At 52.7% G+C, this 17,007-nt stretch overlaps 1 non-coding gene and 1 pseudogene across 1 annotated transcript; one reads left to right on the top strand and one right to left on the bottom strand.

The window, feature by feature from the left end:
- Positions 1-11,884: 11,884 nt before the first annotated feature.
- On the bottom strand, positions 11,885-11,995 carry LOC149442862 (U2 spliceosomal RNA; annotated as a pseudogene).
- Positions 11,996-12,368: 373 nt separating this feature from the next.
- LOC149442861 (U6 spliceosomal RNA) lies at positions 12,369-12,475 on the top strand. Its single transcript, XR_016307038.1, has one exon. It is a non-coding gene; the product is annotated as a U6 spliceosomal RNA (small nuclear RNA).
- The last annotated feature ends 4,532 nt before the right edge of the window (positions 12,476-17,007 follow it).

Below are 17,007 nucleotides of genomic sequence, written 5' to 3'. Positions count from 1 at the left end.
AAAGGCCTTCTGATCGAGACTGACCAGGGCCGCGTGCACACGGCGGTCCTTGATGTATTGGACCGTGTCCCGGACAAGCGCTAGGCTGTCCGCAATCCTGCGGCCAGGAATGCCACAAGTCTGATCCGGGTTGATGATCTGTCCGATGACAGCCTTCAGTCTGTTCGCCATGACCTTGGCGAGGATCTTGTAGTCCACGTTCAGAAGAGAGATGGGACGCCAATTTTTCAAGTCACATCTCTCCCCCTTACGCTTGTACAGGATCGTGATCATCCCTTCCCTCAACGAAGGAGGCATCTTGCCCTCCACCACCATCTCCTCGTAAAGCTCGAGCAGGTCCGGGCCCACGAGATCCCACAGCGCTACATAGAGCTCCGCTGGGAGACCGTCGCAGCCCGGGGTCCTGCCTTGCCTAAAGGATTTAGCGGCAGAGTGCAGCTCCTCCAACGTCAAGGGGGCGTTGGTGGCCGACAAACCTGCAGGATCAATAGTGTTAGAGATACCTGACAAGAACCTGTCGGCCGCTTCCGAGTTTGTTTCTTTAGGGGAGTAGAGGTCGGAGTAGTAGTCGCTGACCACTTCCATCACGGCCTCCTTCCCCTTCTGGAGTGTTCCAGTCTTGTCACGCAGCTCCGACAGGGGTGTGTGTCCTGAGTGGAGTTTCCTGAAAAAGAAAGAGTTACACTTCTCACCTTTCTCGAGATGCTCCACTTTGGCACGGAAGACAATGTGCCTGGATTCTTCCTCAAAGTGCTTTTTCAAGCACTTCTTGGTGTCCTCCAGGTCTTGCCTCACGTCCCAGCCACAGTGGTGAAGGTCCTGCAGGGACTGCAGCTGACGCTGCAGCCTCCTGAGTTCCTTCCTCCTGGCACACACTTGCTGGCGTCCCCTGGCCTGTGTCATGGAAATTTTGTATTGTTGGTCGAACTTTAAATGTGTCATGTATTCGTGTTATTCATATGTCTCTCGTGTGGCTTAATTAAAGCTCTGAAGGCTGCAATTGGGCCATGCGCATGTACAATGTATGTATTACAGTACTCGGCTTGGTAATGGATGAGATGGCAGATCTGCGCTTATAGACCGGCGTGTATACCACCACGGCATTCCATGCGAATGCTGCTGTCAGTAGACCGTGGGCCTGTATCCACATATCAGCAGCATGGTACCACGTGGGCTTCATAACGCAATGCGCAAGCGGTGTGAACTCCACGTGTAGGCTTGTGCATATCTTACAACCCATTACTAATCTGAACTGTATCTCGGATGGATGTGTTTTAATAAAGATCGTATCGGGCCCATCCAGGTACAGACTGATATTTTTAGGGAGTGCTTGTGCAGAGAATTTTACATACCAATAGAAGCTAGTAGGACAGGAAATATGACCTCAGATGGCTCATAGGGGGGAAGGGGAGGAAGTCTGCTGACCTCAGAAGGTTCATGGGGGAGGACCAGTGATAGATAATAGCAAAGGCTATGCTCCAATTGGAATGTATATCCTCTGTATAGGTACTCCCCATTGCATTGTTCGGTGGGAGGGATTGACTTTATTCATGTGGGGGGCATGTGTGTATTCTTAATAAAACAGAGAGCTGAGCCTAAAATCAGCCCTTATGTGAGTTGCAACCAGCCTTAGAGTGTCGTGTGATCATTCCAGGGTAACGGAGCTCCATCACCCACAAATTCAACAGAACCAAAGTATTTGGATGGGCAGGAATCGTGTAGTTTGGCTGCAGTCGTGGTAAGCGAGATTCGCACAGCTTTATGGGGGATTTCTGCGCATCCAACTGCGAGTACTCACGGTAAGGAGAAATTCGTTAAAGCGAATTTCCAAGACAGTTTGGCGAGCCTGGTGGATACTAACGCGTATTCTTGCGTAGCTAACCTAGAACGAGGGGGGAATGGCCATCATGAACTAGCAAAAAGTATGCCGGCACATTTCAGGTCTCTCTGCCATTAAGAGGATCGCTTTTTGCGTGTTCGTGTGGCTGATTTCGCTCTCTGTTAGCTAACAAGAAATACCGCTTGGTAAGGACCTCATTTTTTGTCCTAAACTCTTGATTTGTGGGTGAAAAGACGAGGGTTTGTCTCTGCTGAGAGCAGCAGGGGGGGTGGGTTTGGTTGGCTGGATTTGGTCAAGTTTAAAAATCTTCCAACCAAAAATTAAACGGGTATATGTTTTAGTGGGTAAAGGTTGTTGCATAGTGTTAGGTAAGTATTTGTGGGCTGTAGGTACTGTGGTGATTGCTTTACCCCCCTCCACGTGAGGTAATTATTACAGTGCTGAAAGGCTTAGGTTAATTGTTAACTGTTGTAAGATCTCTGTGTGTATGTGATCTGTACAATGTGTACTACTGCTCCCAGCAAGCATGCAGCAGGGGGTCCTTTCTGTTACATGTGCATGTTAGTGTGATATGTTGGTGTTTTATGTCCGTTCTGTGATTGTGCCCAAATTGTGTTGTATGTGTGCTTCATATTGTTGTGTAATTGTCCAGTGTATGTTCTGTCTAAAAGTCTGTTTTATGTAAGAGGCAATTTTGAGGCTAGAGTCTGCCGTGTGCTCCTCTGTGGGGGGTCATTCTAGTATCTGCCATGTGCTCCTCTGTGGGGGGTCATTCTAGTATCTGCCATGTGCTCCTCTGTGGGGGGTCATTTTCTTGACTAAACCACATGGACTCCTTTTGTTTGGTGGCCATTTTGTTGGCTACCAAATGTGCAGTAATCTCTATGCAATGTGCATGAAGTTTCCTATATGCATTTGACCCATATTGTGTTTTTTTAATCCAAATTTTTTACAGTTTCATTTGTTTGCTTTTAGCTTTAAATTTGCGTATTGCCAGCCAATTTAAAGTGTATTAAGCGAGTTTTCCCTTCACGTGTTCCACATTTAATGAGCGCGGTGAAGTCTGGGTTTTTGCACATAGATTTCTTGTATAGTGATTATGTTTTTCTTGTGTTTTTCCTGTTAAAAGTAGTTCCTTATTGTAAAGCGGGTTTGTTTTAAGCTGCTGTGTCGCGTGTTTCACGTCCAGCAGACTTTTTGTGTAAACGGTTCTAGGTGGTTGCAGTAAAGATTGCGTGTATAATGTGGATCGTTTAGCGGTGCTGATAGGAGTGATTTTTGCGTCAGCAACAAGGTTACTTTTGGCGCAGTTTTTCGGTTTACCTCTGTGTAATTGTTTTACTGTGAAACGTCCCGTGTTTTTCATAAGGATCCACTTTGTCCTTTTTAACAGTTTTTCAGGTTGAAAAAGGGTTTTTCTGTGTGTATTAGGAAAGTTTTTTTTTCTTTACACAAATTTCCTAAAGGTCAGTTAGCAGGTTTCTGCCCAACCAGTGACCCCTAAGTAACATCCAAGAACCCCTCTTTTTGTTTTGACTTGTGTTAGCTACTGTGTGCAGGGAGAGAAAAGCCACTTTCATCATTGTGCTGTGTGGCCTGCCAAACACAGTGGGTGATGAGAACCACATAAATTACGCTGTGCGAGTGGGCGGTCCAGGGAAGTCCTGGTCACCACAAACACTTCGGGTGGTCAGGATCACACAAATTGCGCTGTGGGAGTGGGAGGTGTGCTCTCAGTCTGACCGCCACTTGATGCGCTTCGGGTGATCGATAAGTATCACATAAATTACGCTGTGCTGGGAAAGTGGTGGAATCAGGCCTCTCGGTAGGATCCCACCGAGTGCTCCAGGGGGTAAACAGGTACCCGGACGCGGGATATATACCAGTGACTAGTCACGATGGGCAGTAGTCAGTCCATGAAGAGAGAGGGGGAACCAGCCCTCTTCAGGGTAAGGACAGCTGCACAACTGATGAAGGTGAGTTTGGGGGGGAAGTCTACAGAACCCCTCAAAAGGTGGAATAAATGGTCGAAGGGTACCAGATGGGAAATTCCCCGGGAAGGTACATTTGACGCATGGAGGTGGGAAAAATTCATCTCTGAATTTGAACCACGGATGCAGGCGTCAGAACTAGAGATCGCACAGCTATGGCTTCACAGGTCAATCCAATTAGGGAGGCAGGGCATACATAAACTGGTGTCTGTCCGGAAGAACCAGGTGATGTATACCTGGCCTCCAGAGGGAATAAAACAGGAGGATCCAGTGTCAGAGGTGGAAGAAGCTCTTTCAGGGCTGACTCTACTAAGGCAGGCAGGATCAGGGTCTGCTGGGGTTCCCCAACAACCAACAGTGGCTGAGATAAGTATAACTGCACCTGTCTCTTCTGTTAGTGACGTCACTCTTGACATACCTTCTGTGTCTTCTGTCTCTATGCCTCAGCCTCTGCCTCTACCTCTCCCTTCTCCCTGCTTCACCCCAGCTCCTTCTGTTTCCAACTATGAAGCCTTCTCAACAACCGATTTGCAGACTATCTGTGAATCAAGGGGAATAGACACCCGGTTAAAAAACAGGGCGGATTGCATCAAAGCGCTACGAACCACTGATCAGACCCCTGCCCCCCAGCTATACCCTGATCTGAGGGACCTCAAACCTGAAGGTGCAGTAAGCGAGGTGGTTAATCTAAGCCCACCGATGATGCTGGGTCAGCCCTTGCACTCTTCCCGGACCGAGGCCTATCCAGTCAGGGTGCAGCAATTTGAAGGTCCTCCCAATGCACGGGGGGAACGGACTTTAGGGGAACGGGTAGTTTGGCATGTCCCCTTCACCCCGGCAGAGATCCGCACTATTCTGGCTGAGCTCCCGGACTATCGAGTCAATCCGAGAGGATTTGCTCGAATGTTTGGACAAAACCAGTTCAGCTATGGTATGAGCGGGTCAGATTGTGCACAGATCCTACGGGCAAAGGTGGGCATGGAAGTGGCCAGTACAGTGATTGCAGGGTGCTCTATAACCACGCATGAGGAGATGACTTCAGGGGGCAAAGAGTTCTGTACACAGCTAAAGGCAAAGCTTCCAGAAATGTATGGTGCTACCTCTACTACGGACATGATGAAGCTCACCCAGGGTCCTAATGAGGAAAGCGCCTGCTTCTGGCGCCGTCTCAAGCAGACGGCACTGGATGCAGATCTGGAAGTTGGACCTGATGCTCCAACTGAAGGGGTAAAGGTGACCGCGACGCACATTCTGTTGCGGGCCAAATTTTTGGAAGGCATCGATACTAAAATTCGGGAAAGGCTGGTTCTGGCCCGACCCGAATATAATGAGATGTCTATCCCTGCTATCCTTTCCACTCTTGCGGCAATAGAGAGGGAAATGGATAGAAGAAAACAAGACAAGGCCAAAGTTCTTATGTCCCAGACCCCACACGAAAAACCAAGGGATCTGGGTCACAGGAAGGATAGGCCCCCACCCAGGTGCTTCCAGTGCCACCAAACGGGGCACATGAGGAGGAGCTGTCCCCAATTACCTAAAGGTCGGTGGCAGTTCATTCCTGATGAGTCCTCCGCCCCTATGACCACCATGGTAAGTAACTCCTATGAATTCTCATAGGAAGTTGACAAATCGGTGTCGGCCCAGATCCATCTTTTTCTAGAGGAATTAAAATATCCCCTCCCTTGCCTCACTGACACCGGTGCAGCAAGAACGGTCCTGTGAAAACAGGACATCCAAGGCAAGGTACCCCTCTCAGGGGAAAGCCCTCCTAACCCCTACTAACCTCACTATCAAACGATGCACTATTCTTAACCCAGCTTCTCTTCTTCCTGTGTCGGAAGATGAGAAGGGGGGGGAGGACAGCAATGACAGTGCTGAATTTTGCAACACGACTAACAATACTAACACCTCTTCTGCTAACATGTCTTCTTTGTCCACTACTAATCTCTCTTCCAAAGGACACGACTGCATTTCTTTGGTGGAACTGGAGTCAGCGGCGACACACCCCATATCACCCCGAGAGTAGCGGTAAGGTTGAACGTCTTCCGATACCCAAAAACCTTGGCCTGAGTGTCTCCCCATTGCCCTCTATTCCATCCGGAATGCCCCTCGGCAACCACATGGGCTGTCACCCTACGAGGTGTTGTTTGGGGGACCTCCCAAAACAGGGTTGTACTTTCCTCAACAGTTGTTGTCTTTGCATTCACAGCTTACAGGTTATGTGCAATCTCTGCAACGGGAGCTGCAGAAGATACACCATCGGGTTCGCGAATCGCTCCCCGATCCAAATACAATAACAGGTGTTCTTTCTATTGAGCCAGGTGATTGGGTCGTCCTAAAGAAACATCAAAGAACCGGACTCGAGCCACGGTTCACCGGACCATACCAAGTCCAGCTGACGACACCTACCTCACTCAAGCTCGAGGGACGAGACAACTGGGTGCACGCAAGCCACTGCAAGAAGCTTCTCAGCTACACCAGAGAATGAGGGGTGTCATTTTCCTTTTTCTTTTTGTTTGTATGTCTTCCATGTGTGTGAACGGAGGAAAAGATGGCAGATACCCCAACCTTTTATTTAAAATGCACCTACGTTTAGCCAGAACCGCCAACAAAACCAACTGTTGGGTATGCTCTAAGCCCCCACCCAGTCATCACATGTCCGCAATGGCCGCTGTTCATGCCCTATATGACATCCGCGTCGGCATGAAAAAGCAAGGGACCCCTGGTCAGCCCCCACGTAGACATTTGTCGGTAGAACTTAATGACACATTTTTAGCAGGTAACATCAGTTTCAGCACCAATATTAGCTCTAGCTCCTGTAGGGCCCTCGTCAGTCCATTATGGGTAACTGGGCAGCTAGGCAGCCCTCAGGTGTGCTTTAACATCAGCTTTGGCACAGGTAACAAGTTTGTTGGGACTACCACCTGTGAGGGAGGTATAACTGTCAATCTGACTAACCAGACTTCCCTTCTGAGTAACCACACTGACCGACCAGACCACGTGTGTTGGAAGGACGGATGTGATGTGCAGACTGAGGGAGCAATCCCCCAGTCTGTGCAACTGTTGCTCAGTGCCAGAGGCCGAACGAGGAACTCCTCCTGCTCTGCTCTGACAGGTCCATACTATTTTCTGTGTGGTTCGGCAGCCTATAGAACATTTCCCCAGAACGCGAAAGGTTCGTGTGCCCTCATAAAGCTAGTCCCCGCATCCTATGTAGTGATGGACCATGAAGAGTTGATGGTCCACAAGAAGGTAAGGATGGCAGGGAGAGTTCGCAGGGAACTGTTCTCTGAGGGCGACCAGGCATGGGCTTGGTTCCCCTCATGGACAGGATGGGGAATAGAACTTATGAAGCGCCTGAACAATTTTTCTGTCATCGTGGATAGTATGTTTAACGAGACCGTAGAGGCTGTCAGAGAAATTGCCCAAGAACAACGGCAGATGGGAATTTTAGTGCTTCAGGAGAAGATGGCCCTCGATTATCTTTTAGCCGCCAAAGGGGGGTTCTGTGAGTTCATCGGAGAGGATTGTTGTACTTGGATAGAAGACACCGATGACAAGGTCCAGGCCCATATGGACAAAGTTAGTGAACTACAGGGAAAAGCTAGAGCTATAGCTAGTGAGGGTTGGAATCCGTTCAAGGGTTTGGGAGGATTGGGAGATTTCCTGTTCTCCATCGGATCTTGGTTGAAGGAAGTGGGAGTGTATATCCTGATGCTTCTCTTTTTCATCTGCCTTTTATATGCCGCGGTGAGATGTTCCTGTTGCCTCATCGACCGTGTAAGCCAAGCTCGGGCAGACGACCACATCTCCATGCCCGCTCCGGGGATCCCACTCCAACCACTGATCGGAGGAAGACCTCACCAACCATCCACCTTCTCTACAGATTACGTCCTGGCTTCCCTCTAATTTATCTCTCTGAAGACCACATTCTCCAAGACCTTCAAGCAAGCTTCAAGCCTCATCATGGTTTGTGTCTGCGATTTGGAAAACTGTCTGGGTCGAGACCAGCCTTGTGTGGCCCCGTCTGCAGGGGCAATTTGAGAATCTGTTGCTGGATCTCCCCAGACCACCGTGGGATCACAAGCTTTATTCATACCACAAGTCTGTTTGTGGTTTTTGCAAGAGCCTTCCTGTAGTGAAGGTTCCAACGCTCTTGAGGATCATCGCTTCAATCAAGCCTGTTTGCGTCGAGTCTGCGTCGGGTCTTGTTGTTTCAGGTACCCCGTGGAGCTTTATTCTCAGGGACAACTACAGGAACTCTTTGAAGTTTGAGACTACACCCATCAAGCTGAAGAAGATCAAGAAGGGACACGAGGAGAATATGATAAAACAGGAGGGAATGTCATGGAAATTTTGTATTGTTGGTCGAACTTTAAATGTGTCATGTATTCGTGTTATTCATATGTCTCTCGTGTGGCTTAATTAAAGCTCTGAAGGCTGCAATTGGGCCATGCGCATGTACAATGTATGTATTACAGTACTCGGCTTGGTAATGGATGAGATGGCAGATCTGCGCTTATAGACCGGCGTGTATACCACCACGGCATTCCATGCGAATGCTGCTGTCAGTAGACCGTGGGCCTGTATCCACATATCAGCAGCATGGTACCACGTGGGCTTCATAACGCAATGCGCAAGCGGTGTGAACTCCACGTGTAGGCTTGTGCATATCTTACAACCCATTACTAATCTGAACTGTATCTCGGATGGATGTGTTTTAATAAAGATCGTATCGGGCCCATCCAGGTACAGACTGATATTTTTAGGGAGTGCTTGTGCAGAGAATTTTACATACCAATAGAAGCTAGTAGGACAGGAAATATGACCTCAGATGGCTCATAGGGGGGAAGGGGAGGAAGTCTGCTGACCTCAGAAGGTTCATGGGGGAGGACCAGTGATAGATAATAGCAAAGGCTATGCTCCAATTGGAATGTATATCCTCTGTATAGGTACTCCCCATTGCATTGTTCGGTGGGAGGGATTGACTTTATTCATGTGGGGGGCATGTGTGTATTCTTAATAAAACAGAGAGCTGAGCCTAAAATCAGCCCTTATGTGAGTTGCAACCAGCCTTAGAGTGTCGTGTGATCATTCCAGGGTAACGGAGCTCCATCACCCACAAATTCAACAGAACCAAAGTATTTGGATGGGCAGGAATCGTGTAGTTTGGCTGCAGTCGTGGTAAGCGAGATTCGCACAGCTTTATGGGGGATTTCTGCGCATCCAACTGCGAGTACTCACGGTAAGGAGAAATTCGTTAAAGCGAATTTCCAAGACACCTGAAAGAAGCTGCGCAGCTTGACTTTCACGAACTCCCACCAGTCGCTGACCTTAGGAAAGAAAGACTTCTCCTCTCGCCAGGCACTGTAGATTTCCCTGAGCTCCGCTAGCAGTTCCTCATCGCCCAGCAGGGTGCAATTCAGCTTCCAGGAGCCTGGGCCCGGGGCAAAGCCCTCTCCCAGATCACCTTGAAAGTGAATGGCCCTGTGGTCAGAGAAAAAGCAGGGAACCATGGAGAACCCGCGGTGCCTGACTGCCCTGGAGCTGAGCACAAAGTCAATCCTGGAGCGCACGGATCCATCGGGGCGGCTCCATGAGTAGTTCACGGAACCGCGCCCCACGGATCCCACTGCGTCTCGCAGGGAAGCCTCTGCAATCATCTCCCGGAGCAGCTTCGAGGTGGCGTCGAGTTTTGCGTACATGCTGGAGCTGCGCCCATCCTCCTCTATCGGACAGTTAAAATCACCGCCGATTACTACTGTTCTCGTTGTGGCGAGTTGCGTCCGCAGGGTTTGGAAAAGTTCCAGCCGCGCGTTCTTCTCCGGGGGAGCGTACACGTTGATGAGCCTAACGGGCTCCCCCGCCCACGAACCATCTATGACCAGAAGGCGGCCACAGACGAGCTCATGGACGGAGTCAACAGTGAAACGTCTTCCCCTGATAAGAACCGCAACCCCTGCGGACTTGCAATCGCCACCCCCAGACCAGTAGGAGGGACCGTGGGTCCACTGGGAGGACAAATGAGTGTACCTCCTCAGAGGGGGAAGTGCGCACTCCTGAAGCATGTACACATCACTCTGCTGAGTGGAAAGAAAGGTCAGCACAGTCTGCCTCCTAGACACATCCTTGATGCTCCTCACATTAATGGAAAAGATAGATATCTCAGCCATCATGGGAAAGAGATGAAGGGGTTAGTCGGCAGGGGCTGTGCTTACCTCCCCTGGGGAGGGGGGGCGACCTCTGTGACTTCTGCGGCCTGACAGGTGTCCTGGCCCAGACCAATCTGATTGAGGACCTCGTTGAGGACCTCATCGAAGTCGGTGGAGAGATCTGGGTCCAACTGGGTCAGAGCCATCTCTTCTTCCACCTCTTCTTCCTCTAGCGTGTCGAGGTCTTCCCCCACGGGGTCGGGACCTGCGACATTCTGGAGGACGGCAGGCCGCTTGGTGGCAGAGGAGGGGTCCTCCGCCGCTGGGCTAGCCTGCTCCTTCTTCCGCTTCCTGTATCCCGTCGCAGAGTTGCTGACAGGGGTGACAGGGGGAAGGGGCGGGAAGTCCTCCTGTGAGGACAGGTCAGGGGGGGGTGGAACTGGGCCCGGGGCAGGGGGCCCAGGGGCAGGGGGACCAGGGGCAGGGGGCCCAGGGGCAGGGGGACCAGGGGCAGGGGGCCCAGGGGCAGGGGGCCCAGGGGCGAGGGGACCAGGGGGACCTGGGGCAGGGGGGCCAGGGGTAGGGGCGGGGGGGCCAGGGGCAGGGGCAGGGGGACCTGGGGCAGGGGGGCCTGGGGCAGGGGGACCCGGGGCAGGGGGACCTGGGGCAGGGGGACCAGGGGCAGGGGGACCAGGGGCAGGGGCACCTGGGGCCTGGGGGGGGTTCCTCTTACCCGGGTCCTTTGGGGGCTTCTGTGGCGCTGGTTTGGTGGCCGGGCCCTTGCTCAGGGCCCCGGCGTACGTCCTGCTTCTTTCTGGGCAGTCTCTGTAGACGTGCTCTGACTGTCCACAGAGGTTGCAGGTTCTGGACCTTGGGCAATCCTTGGTCTCGTGACCTGCAGACCTACAGAACCTACAAGAAAGCACACTGCATTCCTTACCCTCGTGCCCCGGCTGGCCGCACCTGCGGCATGACTGGGGTAGGTCTGGGTAGTGTAGGAGTCCTGATGACGATCCCAGGGAGAAGCACTGTTGCAGGTGTTGGAGATCTCCAGCGGGACGATCTCTTAGTAGCCTGCAAAACACAGCCCACTTACCAGTCCAGAAGCCGTTGGTGTCTAGTATCCGGACTGGGTCCTTCAACACGACACAAAACCTTTGTAGGTAGGTGGCGATGTCTCTGCCGGGGACGTGAGGGTTCCTCATGGACACCGTGATCCTTCTTTCGTCCCTTTGAATGGGAGAGTTCGCAGTGAACTTTCGGAAGAGGGAGTCGGGTCCAGCGGTCTTCACTGCCTCCCAGTACCTTCTGCACACCTGTAGGGAGACAAATGTGACAAGGAACAAACCTTTCACAAAGGACTGCACCGACAGGGTCTCTGCCTTGCTGAATCCTTGTTCAAGGATCATTTTCTTGCCAAAGACTTCCGGGGTCATCTCCGGGATTCTGCCTTCCACCTCTTTCAGCCGCAGCACGACTGTCTGCTTCATCCAGGGCTCCAAGGGAGGGAGACCGTCTGCAGGGCCGGAACGGTCTGGGGTGGAGGTGGAGGCGGAGGGGGCTTCTCCCGGGGTCTTGGCGGGAGCGGCGTTCTGTGGCTTCTTCACGGTCTGTTTCTTCCCCATCTTGGCGCAGAGGAGTTCTCAGGAGGGCTTCCCAGAGATCTTGGTCGGGTTCCTTCTCCTTCTTCCTCGGCGGCTTCACTCTCGCTTGCTTAGCCTTTGAAAAGGCTATTGAGCGTCTACTGCCCGGAGGTAGTAACGCAGAGTGAACAAGGGGGGGAAGATCACAAACTCGTTCTGTGTGGGGGCTAAGCCTCAAACCCAATAGCAGCAAGTAGGTGAAGCCGAATTTAATCGACGATCCTACAAGGCCGAGAAGAGGGTACCCCACACAGACCAAAAGGCTTGGATAGATACAAGTGTTTCTCAACGTCCTAGCTGGAAGCCGGGACACCCCTAAAGGCAAGGTCGATACTACACTTGATCTTAGCCAAAAGGCCGAGAAGCGATAACCTTCAGGACAGGTGTTTGCCTTTTTTTCCTTCTCTCCTGAATTCGGCTGATTTGGCAGTTCGACCGCAGCTGCTGTCACTTTCTGCCCTCTCTGGCCAAACAAGGGGAAGTCTGCCTCTGCTGACTGATCAGCATAATTTATTCGCCTTCGGTGCTAATGGCAAAGCAGCTGATGGAAAATCCTGAGCTTTCCGAGCAGCAAGCTCCATTTTCGGTCAAAGTCTTGTTTGGCTCCGTCTCGTTTGTCCTGAAGCTTTCCAAAGACTCTGTGCTCCGAAAGCAGATTGGAAGCTCATGCGCCACTCTCCCTAAAATGCCGGTAGGAAAAGGGCACGCGGTATATAACTGCTTCGGCCGCCGCTCCAGCTCTGTGCTCGCTTCGGCAGCACATATACTAAAATTGGAACGATACAGAGAAGATTAGCATGGCCCCTGCGCAAGGATGACACGCAAATTCGTGAAGCATTCCATATTTATTGCCGCTCTCATCTGGAAAGAAGTGGAGCCGCTCAGCCATTTACCCTTTGACGGTAAGGCCTGAAAAGCTTCATGCTGCCGCAGGGATCTGCTGGCATGACGTATCCTTATTTCAGGAGCCGAGCGGCAGTGTTCTTTGGCAACCTTCTTTTCTACACATCTCCGGCTTTTCTTTGACCTTCAGGACAGGTTTTTGATTGAAAAGATACTTTTATTGCAGAAGCATCAAAAACAACATGTTACGTGTAATCGGGGTACATCTCACCCTGTACTGCGACGCAGCGCACCACATAGCAATACAGTTCCAAACATACGATAAATACATTCAGGCAAATAAATACACTCGCTCAGCGGTATGATGCCTGACGTGATGTGCACAGAAGATGAATCCCCCGGATCACCACGTCATGCATGACGCCGCTTACCCCAAAAACTGTAGCATCCTAATACAATATACATTTCCTAGTCACTATGTCATGCACGAAAACGGTAACTGAAAAACACTATCAACAATAGGCATCGGGTGTGTGGGGGGGGGGGGAGGGGAGGGAAGGGGGGAAACACAGGCCCGAAGCTTTATTGAAGGGACAAAGACACGCAAGGGGGAGTAGGGGGAAGGGGGAAATCTTCAGACGTCCTCTTCCTCCTTAAAGTCCAACAAGGAATAGTCTCTGAGCAGACTGAGGATCAGTCTGCGGCAGTCCTCAATGGACATCCTCTCCCGCTGGTGGATGAGGCGCTTTCTGGCGCACCATAAAGCGTCCTTAAAACAGCACAGCACCCGCCAGGCGCCGTCAATGTCCTCCAAAGAAAAAGTTCCACAGAACAGTCCATTCAACACCCCAAAGTGAGTGATGGCTGTCTGTGGTACAAAGTCCTTGAGTTCAGGTTCCAGGGCCCCCAACAGGGCCTGAGCAGATGAGCACTCCCAGAAAACGTGGTAAGACGTTTCCTCATGGATGATGCAGAAGGGGCAGTGTCTGTATCTGCTCAGGTTCCTGGCATGCATAAATGTCCTGAGAGGCAGTCCCCCCTGGATAGCCATCCATGCCAGGTCTTTGTGCCTGTTGGTGAGGATGTTGGAAGAAACATTCCTCCAGACCACCTTGCAGGTGTCTGAAGGCAGGCCTGGAACCGACTCCAAAATGTCGCTGGCTCGGATGAGCTTGTAGATCGTCTTTGGCTTCCACAAGTCCGGCTTGACTCCCTGCAGCCCTTGCTCCCTGATGAACTTGAAGGTATCCAAGTAGAACCAAGGAGTGTCCCAGTTGTAGGGGATGGAACTATCCCAAGTGTCCCACCCCAGGGACCTCCAGAGAGGCAACAGGAAGAAGCGAGACATTGCGTTCCCGCCAGAGTCCATAGTCCGTCTTGGCAAAGTTCTGCGGACGCAGTTGCAAGCAAAGAACACCCTCAGCTGGGTGGCGATGTCGGGCACGCCCTTACCGCCCTTGAGGGGTTCCTTGAACATGACTGCCCGCTTCACTCTGTCCATCTTGGAGCCCCAGATGAAGTGAAACACCGCCCTGGTGATGGCCTTGCAGGTGTTGACCCGGGGGGGCCAGGCCTGGGCGAGGTACTGCAACACAGGGAGAATCTCGCTGCGGAGTACCAGTGTCTTCCCTTCGATGGTGAGGTCTCTGAGGCTCCAGAGTCCAAACTTTTGGCGCATCTTGGCCAGTCTCTCCTCCCAAGACTTCAGGGCTGCGCCCTCGGCACCAAACCAAACTCCCAGAATCTTCATGAAGTCTGTCTTGATGCCAAAGGGCATGGATGCAGAAGAAGGCAGGAACCACTTTCCGAAGAGCATGACTTCCGACTTCCCGCAGTTGACCTTTGCCCCCGAAGCTTGGCCGAAGTCCTCGCAGGTCTGGACGAGCAGGTCGATGGAGCGCTGGTTGGCACAGAACACCGTCACGTCGTCCATGTAGAGCGAGCACTTCACTTCCCGTCTGTCTGGTCCCGGTGCGGTGATTCCCCCGATCTCTGGATTCCGTCTGATGCATTCGGCGAAGAGCTCTATACAGCAAACAAAAAGCAGAGGTGAGAGAGGACAGCCTTGTCTGACCCCGGAGAGAACCGGGAAGGGGTCAGTCTTCCAGCCGTTCACCTGCACGGAACTACAGATGTCATTATACATGATGTCAACATATGAACAAAACATTTCCCCAAGACCAAACCTGCGCAGGGCTCTGCACATAAACCCATGGGAGACACGGTCAAAGGCCTTCTCCTGATCAAGACTGACCAGGGCCGCGTGCACATGGCGGTCCTTGATGTATTGGACCGTGTCCCGGACAAGCGCTAGGCTGTCCGCAATCCTGCGGCCAGGAATGCCACAAGTCTGATCCGGGTTGATGATCTGTCCGATGACAGCCTTCAGTCTGTTCGCCATGACCTTGGCGAGGATCTTGTAGTCCACGTTCAGAAGAGAGATGGGACGCCAATTTTTCAAGTCACATCTCTCCCCCTTACGCTTGTACAGGATCGTGATCATCCCCTCCCTCAACGAAGGAGGCATCTTGCCCTCCACCACCATCTCCTCGTACAGCTCGAGCAGGTCCGGGCCCACGAGATCCCACAGCGCTACATAGAGCTCCGCTGGGAGACCGTCGCAGCCCGGGGTCCTGCCTTGCCTAAAGGATTTAGCGGCAGAGTGCAGCTCCTCCAACGTCAAGGGGGCGTTGGTGGCCGACAAACCTGCAGGATCAATAGTGTTAGAGATACCTGACAAGAACCTGTCGGCCGCTTCCGATTTTGTTTCTTTGGGGGAGTAGAGGTCGGAGTAGTAGTCGCTGACCACTTCCATCACGGCCTCCTTCCCCTTCTGGAGTGTTCCAGTCTTGTCACGCAGCTCCGACAGGGGTGTGTGTCCTGAGTGGAGTTTCCTGAAAAAGAAAGAGTTACACTTCTCACCTTTCTCGAGATGCTCCACCTTGGCACGGAAGACAATGTGCCTGGATTCTTCCTCAAAGTGCTTTTTCAAGCACTTCTTGGTGTCCTCCAGGTCTTGCCTCACGTCCCAGCCACAGTGATGAAGGTCCTGCAGGGACTGCAGCTGACGCTGCAGCCTCCTGAGTTCCTTCCTCCTGGCACACACTTGCTGGCGTCCCCTGGCCTGAAAGAAGCTGCGCAGCTTGACTTTCACGAACTCCCACCAGTCGCTGACCTTAGGAAAGAAAGACTTCTCCTCTCGCCAGGCACCGTAGATTTCCCTGAGCTCCGCTAGCAGTTCCTCATCGCCCAGCAGGGTGCAATTCAGCTTCCAGGAGCCTGGGCCCGGGGCAAAGCCCTCTCCCAGATCACCTTGAAAGTGAATGGCCCTGTGGTCAGAGAAAAAGCAGGGAACCATGGAGAACCCGCGGTGCCTGACTGCCCTGGAGGTGAGCACAAAGTCAATCCTGGAGCGCACAGATCCATCGGGGCGGCTCCATGAGTAGTTCACGGAACCGCGCCCCACGGATCCCACTGCGTCTCGCAGGGAGGCCTCTGCAATCATCTCCCGGAGCAGCTTCGAGGTGGCGTCGAGTTTTGCGTACATGCTGGAGCTGCGCCCATCCTCCTCTATCGGACAGTTAAAATCACCGCCGATTACTACTGTTCTCGTTGTGGCGAGTTGCGTCCGCAGGGTTTGGAAAAGTTCCAGCCGCGCGTTCTTCTCCGGGGGAGCGTACACGTTGATGAGCCTAACGGGCTCCCCCGCCCACGAACCATCTATGACCAGAAGGCGGCCACAGACGAGCTCATGGACGGAGTCAACAGTGAAACGTCTTCCCCTGATAAGAACCGCAACCCCTGCGGACTTGCAATCGCCACCCCCAGACCAGTAGGAGGGACCATGGGTCCACTGGGAGGACAAATGAGTGTACCTCCTCAGAGGGGGAAGTGCGCACTCCTGAAGCATGTACACATCACTCTGCTGTGTGGAAAGAAAGGTCAGCACAGTCTGCCTCCTAGACACGTCCTTTATGCTCCTCACATTAATGGAAAAGATAGATATCTCAGCCATCATGGGAAAGAGATGAAGGGGTTAGTCGGCAGGGGCTGTGCTTACCTCCCCTGGGGAGGGGGGGCGACCTCTGTGACCTCTGCAGCCTGACAGGTGTCCTGGCCCAGACCAATCTGATTAAGGACCTCGTTGAGGACCTCATTGAAGTCGGTGGAGAGATCTGGCTCCGACTGGGTCAGAGCCATCTCTTCCTCCACCTCTTCTTCCTCCAGCGTGTCGAGGTCCTCCCCCACGGGGTCGGGGCCTGCGGCATTCTGGAGGACGGCAGGCCGCTTGGTGGCAGAGGAGGTGTCCTCCGCCGCCGGGCTGGCCTGCTCCTTCTTCCGCTTCCTGTACCCCGCCGCAGAGTTGCTGACAGGGGTGACAGGGGGAAGGGGCGGGAAGTCCTCCTGGGAGGACAGGTCCGGGGGGGGTGGGACCGGGGCAGGGGCAGGGGGGCAAGGGGGGGTAGGGGCAGGGGGACCAGGGGCCGAGGGGCCGGGGGCCGGGACAGAGGGACCAGGGGCAGGGGCAGGGGGGCCAG

The sequence above is a fragment of the Staurois parvus genome, unplaced genomic scaffold, assembly GCF_062004578.1.
Source record: "Staurois parvus isolate SC_StPar_1 unplaced genomic scaffold, SC_StPar_1.0 ptg000884l, whole genome shotgun sequence".
NCBI lineage: Eukaryota > Metazoa > Chordata > Amphibia > Anura > Ranidae > Staurois > Staurois parvus.
Note: the sequence above shows the minus strand (reverse complement) of the source record. Positions and strands in the feature narration are given on the sequence as shown.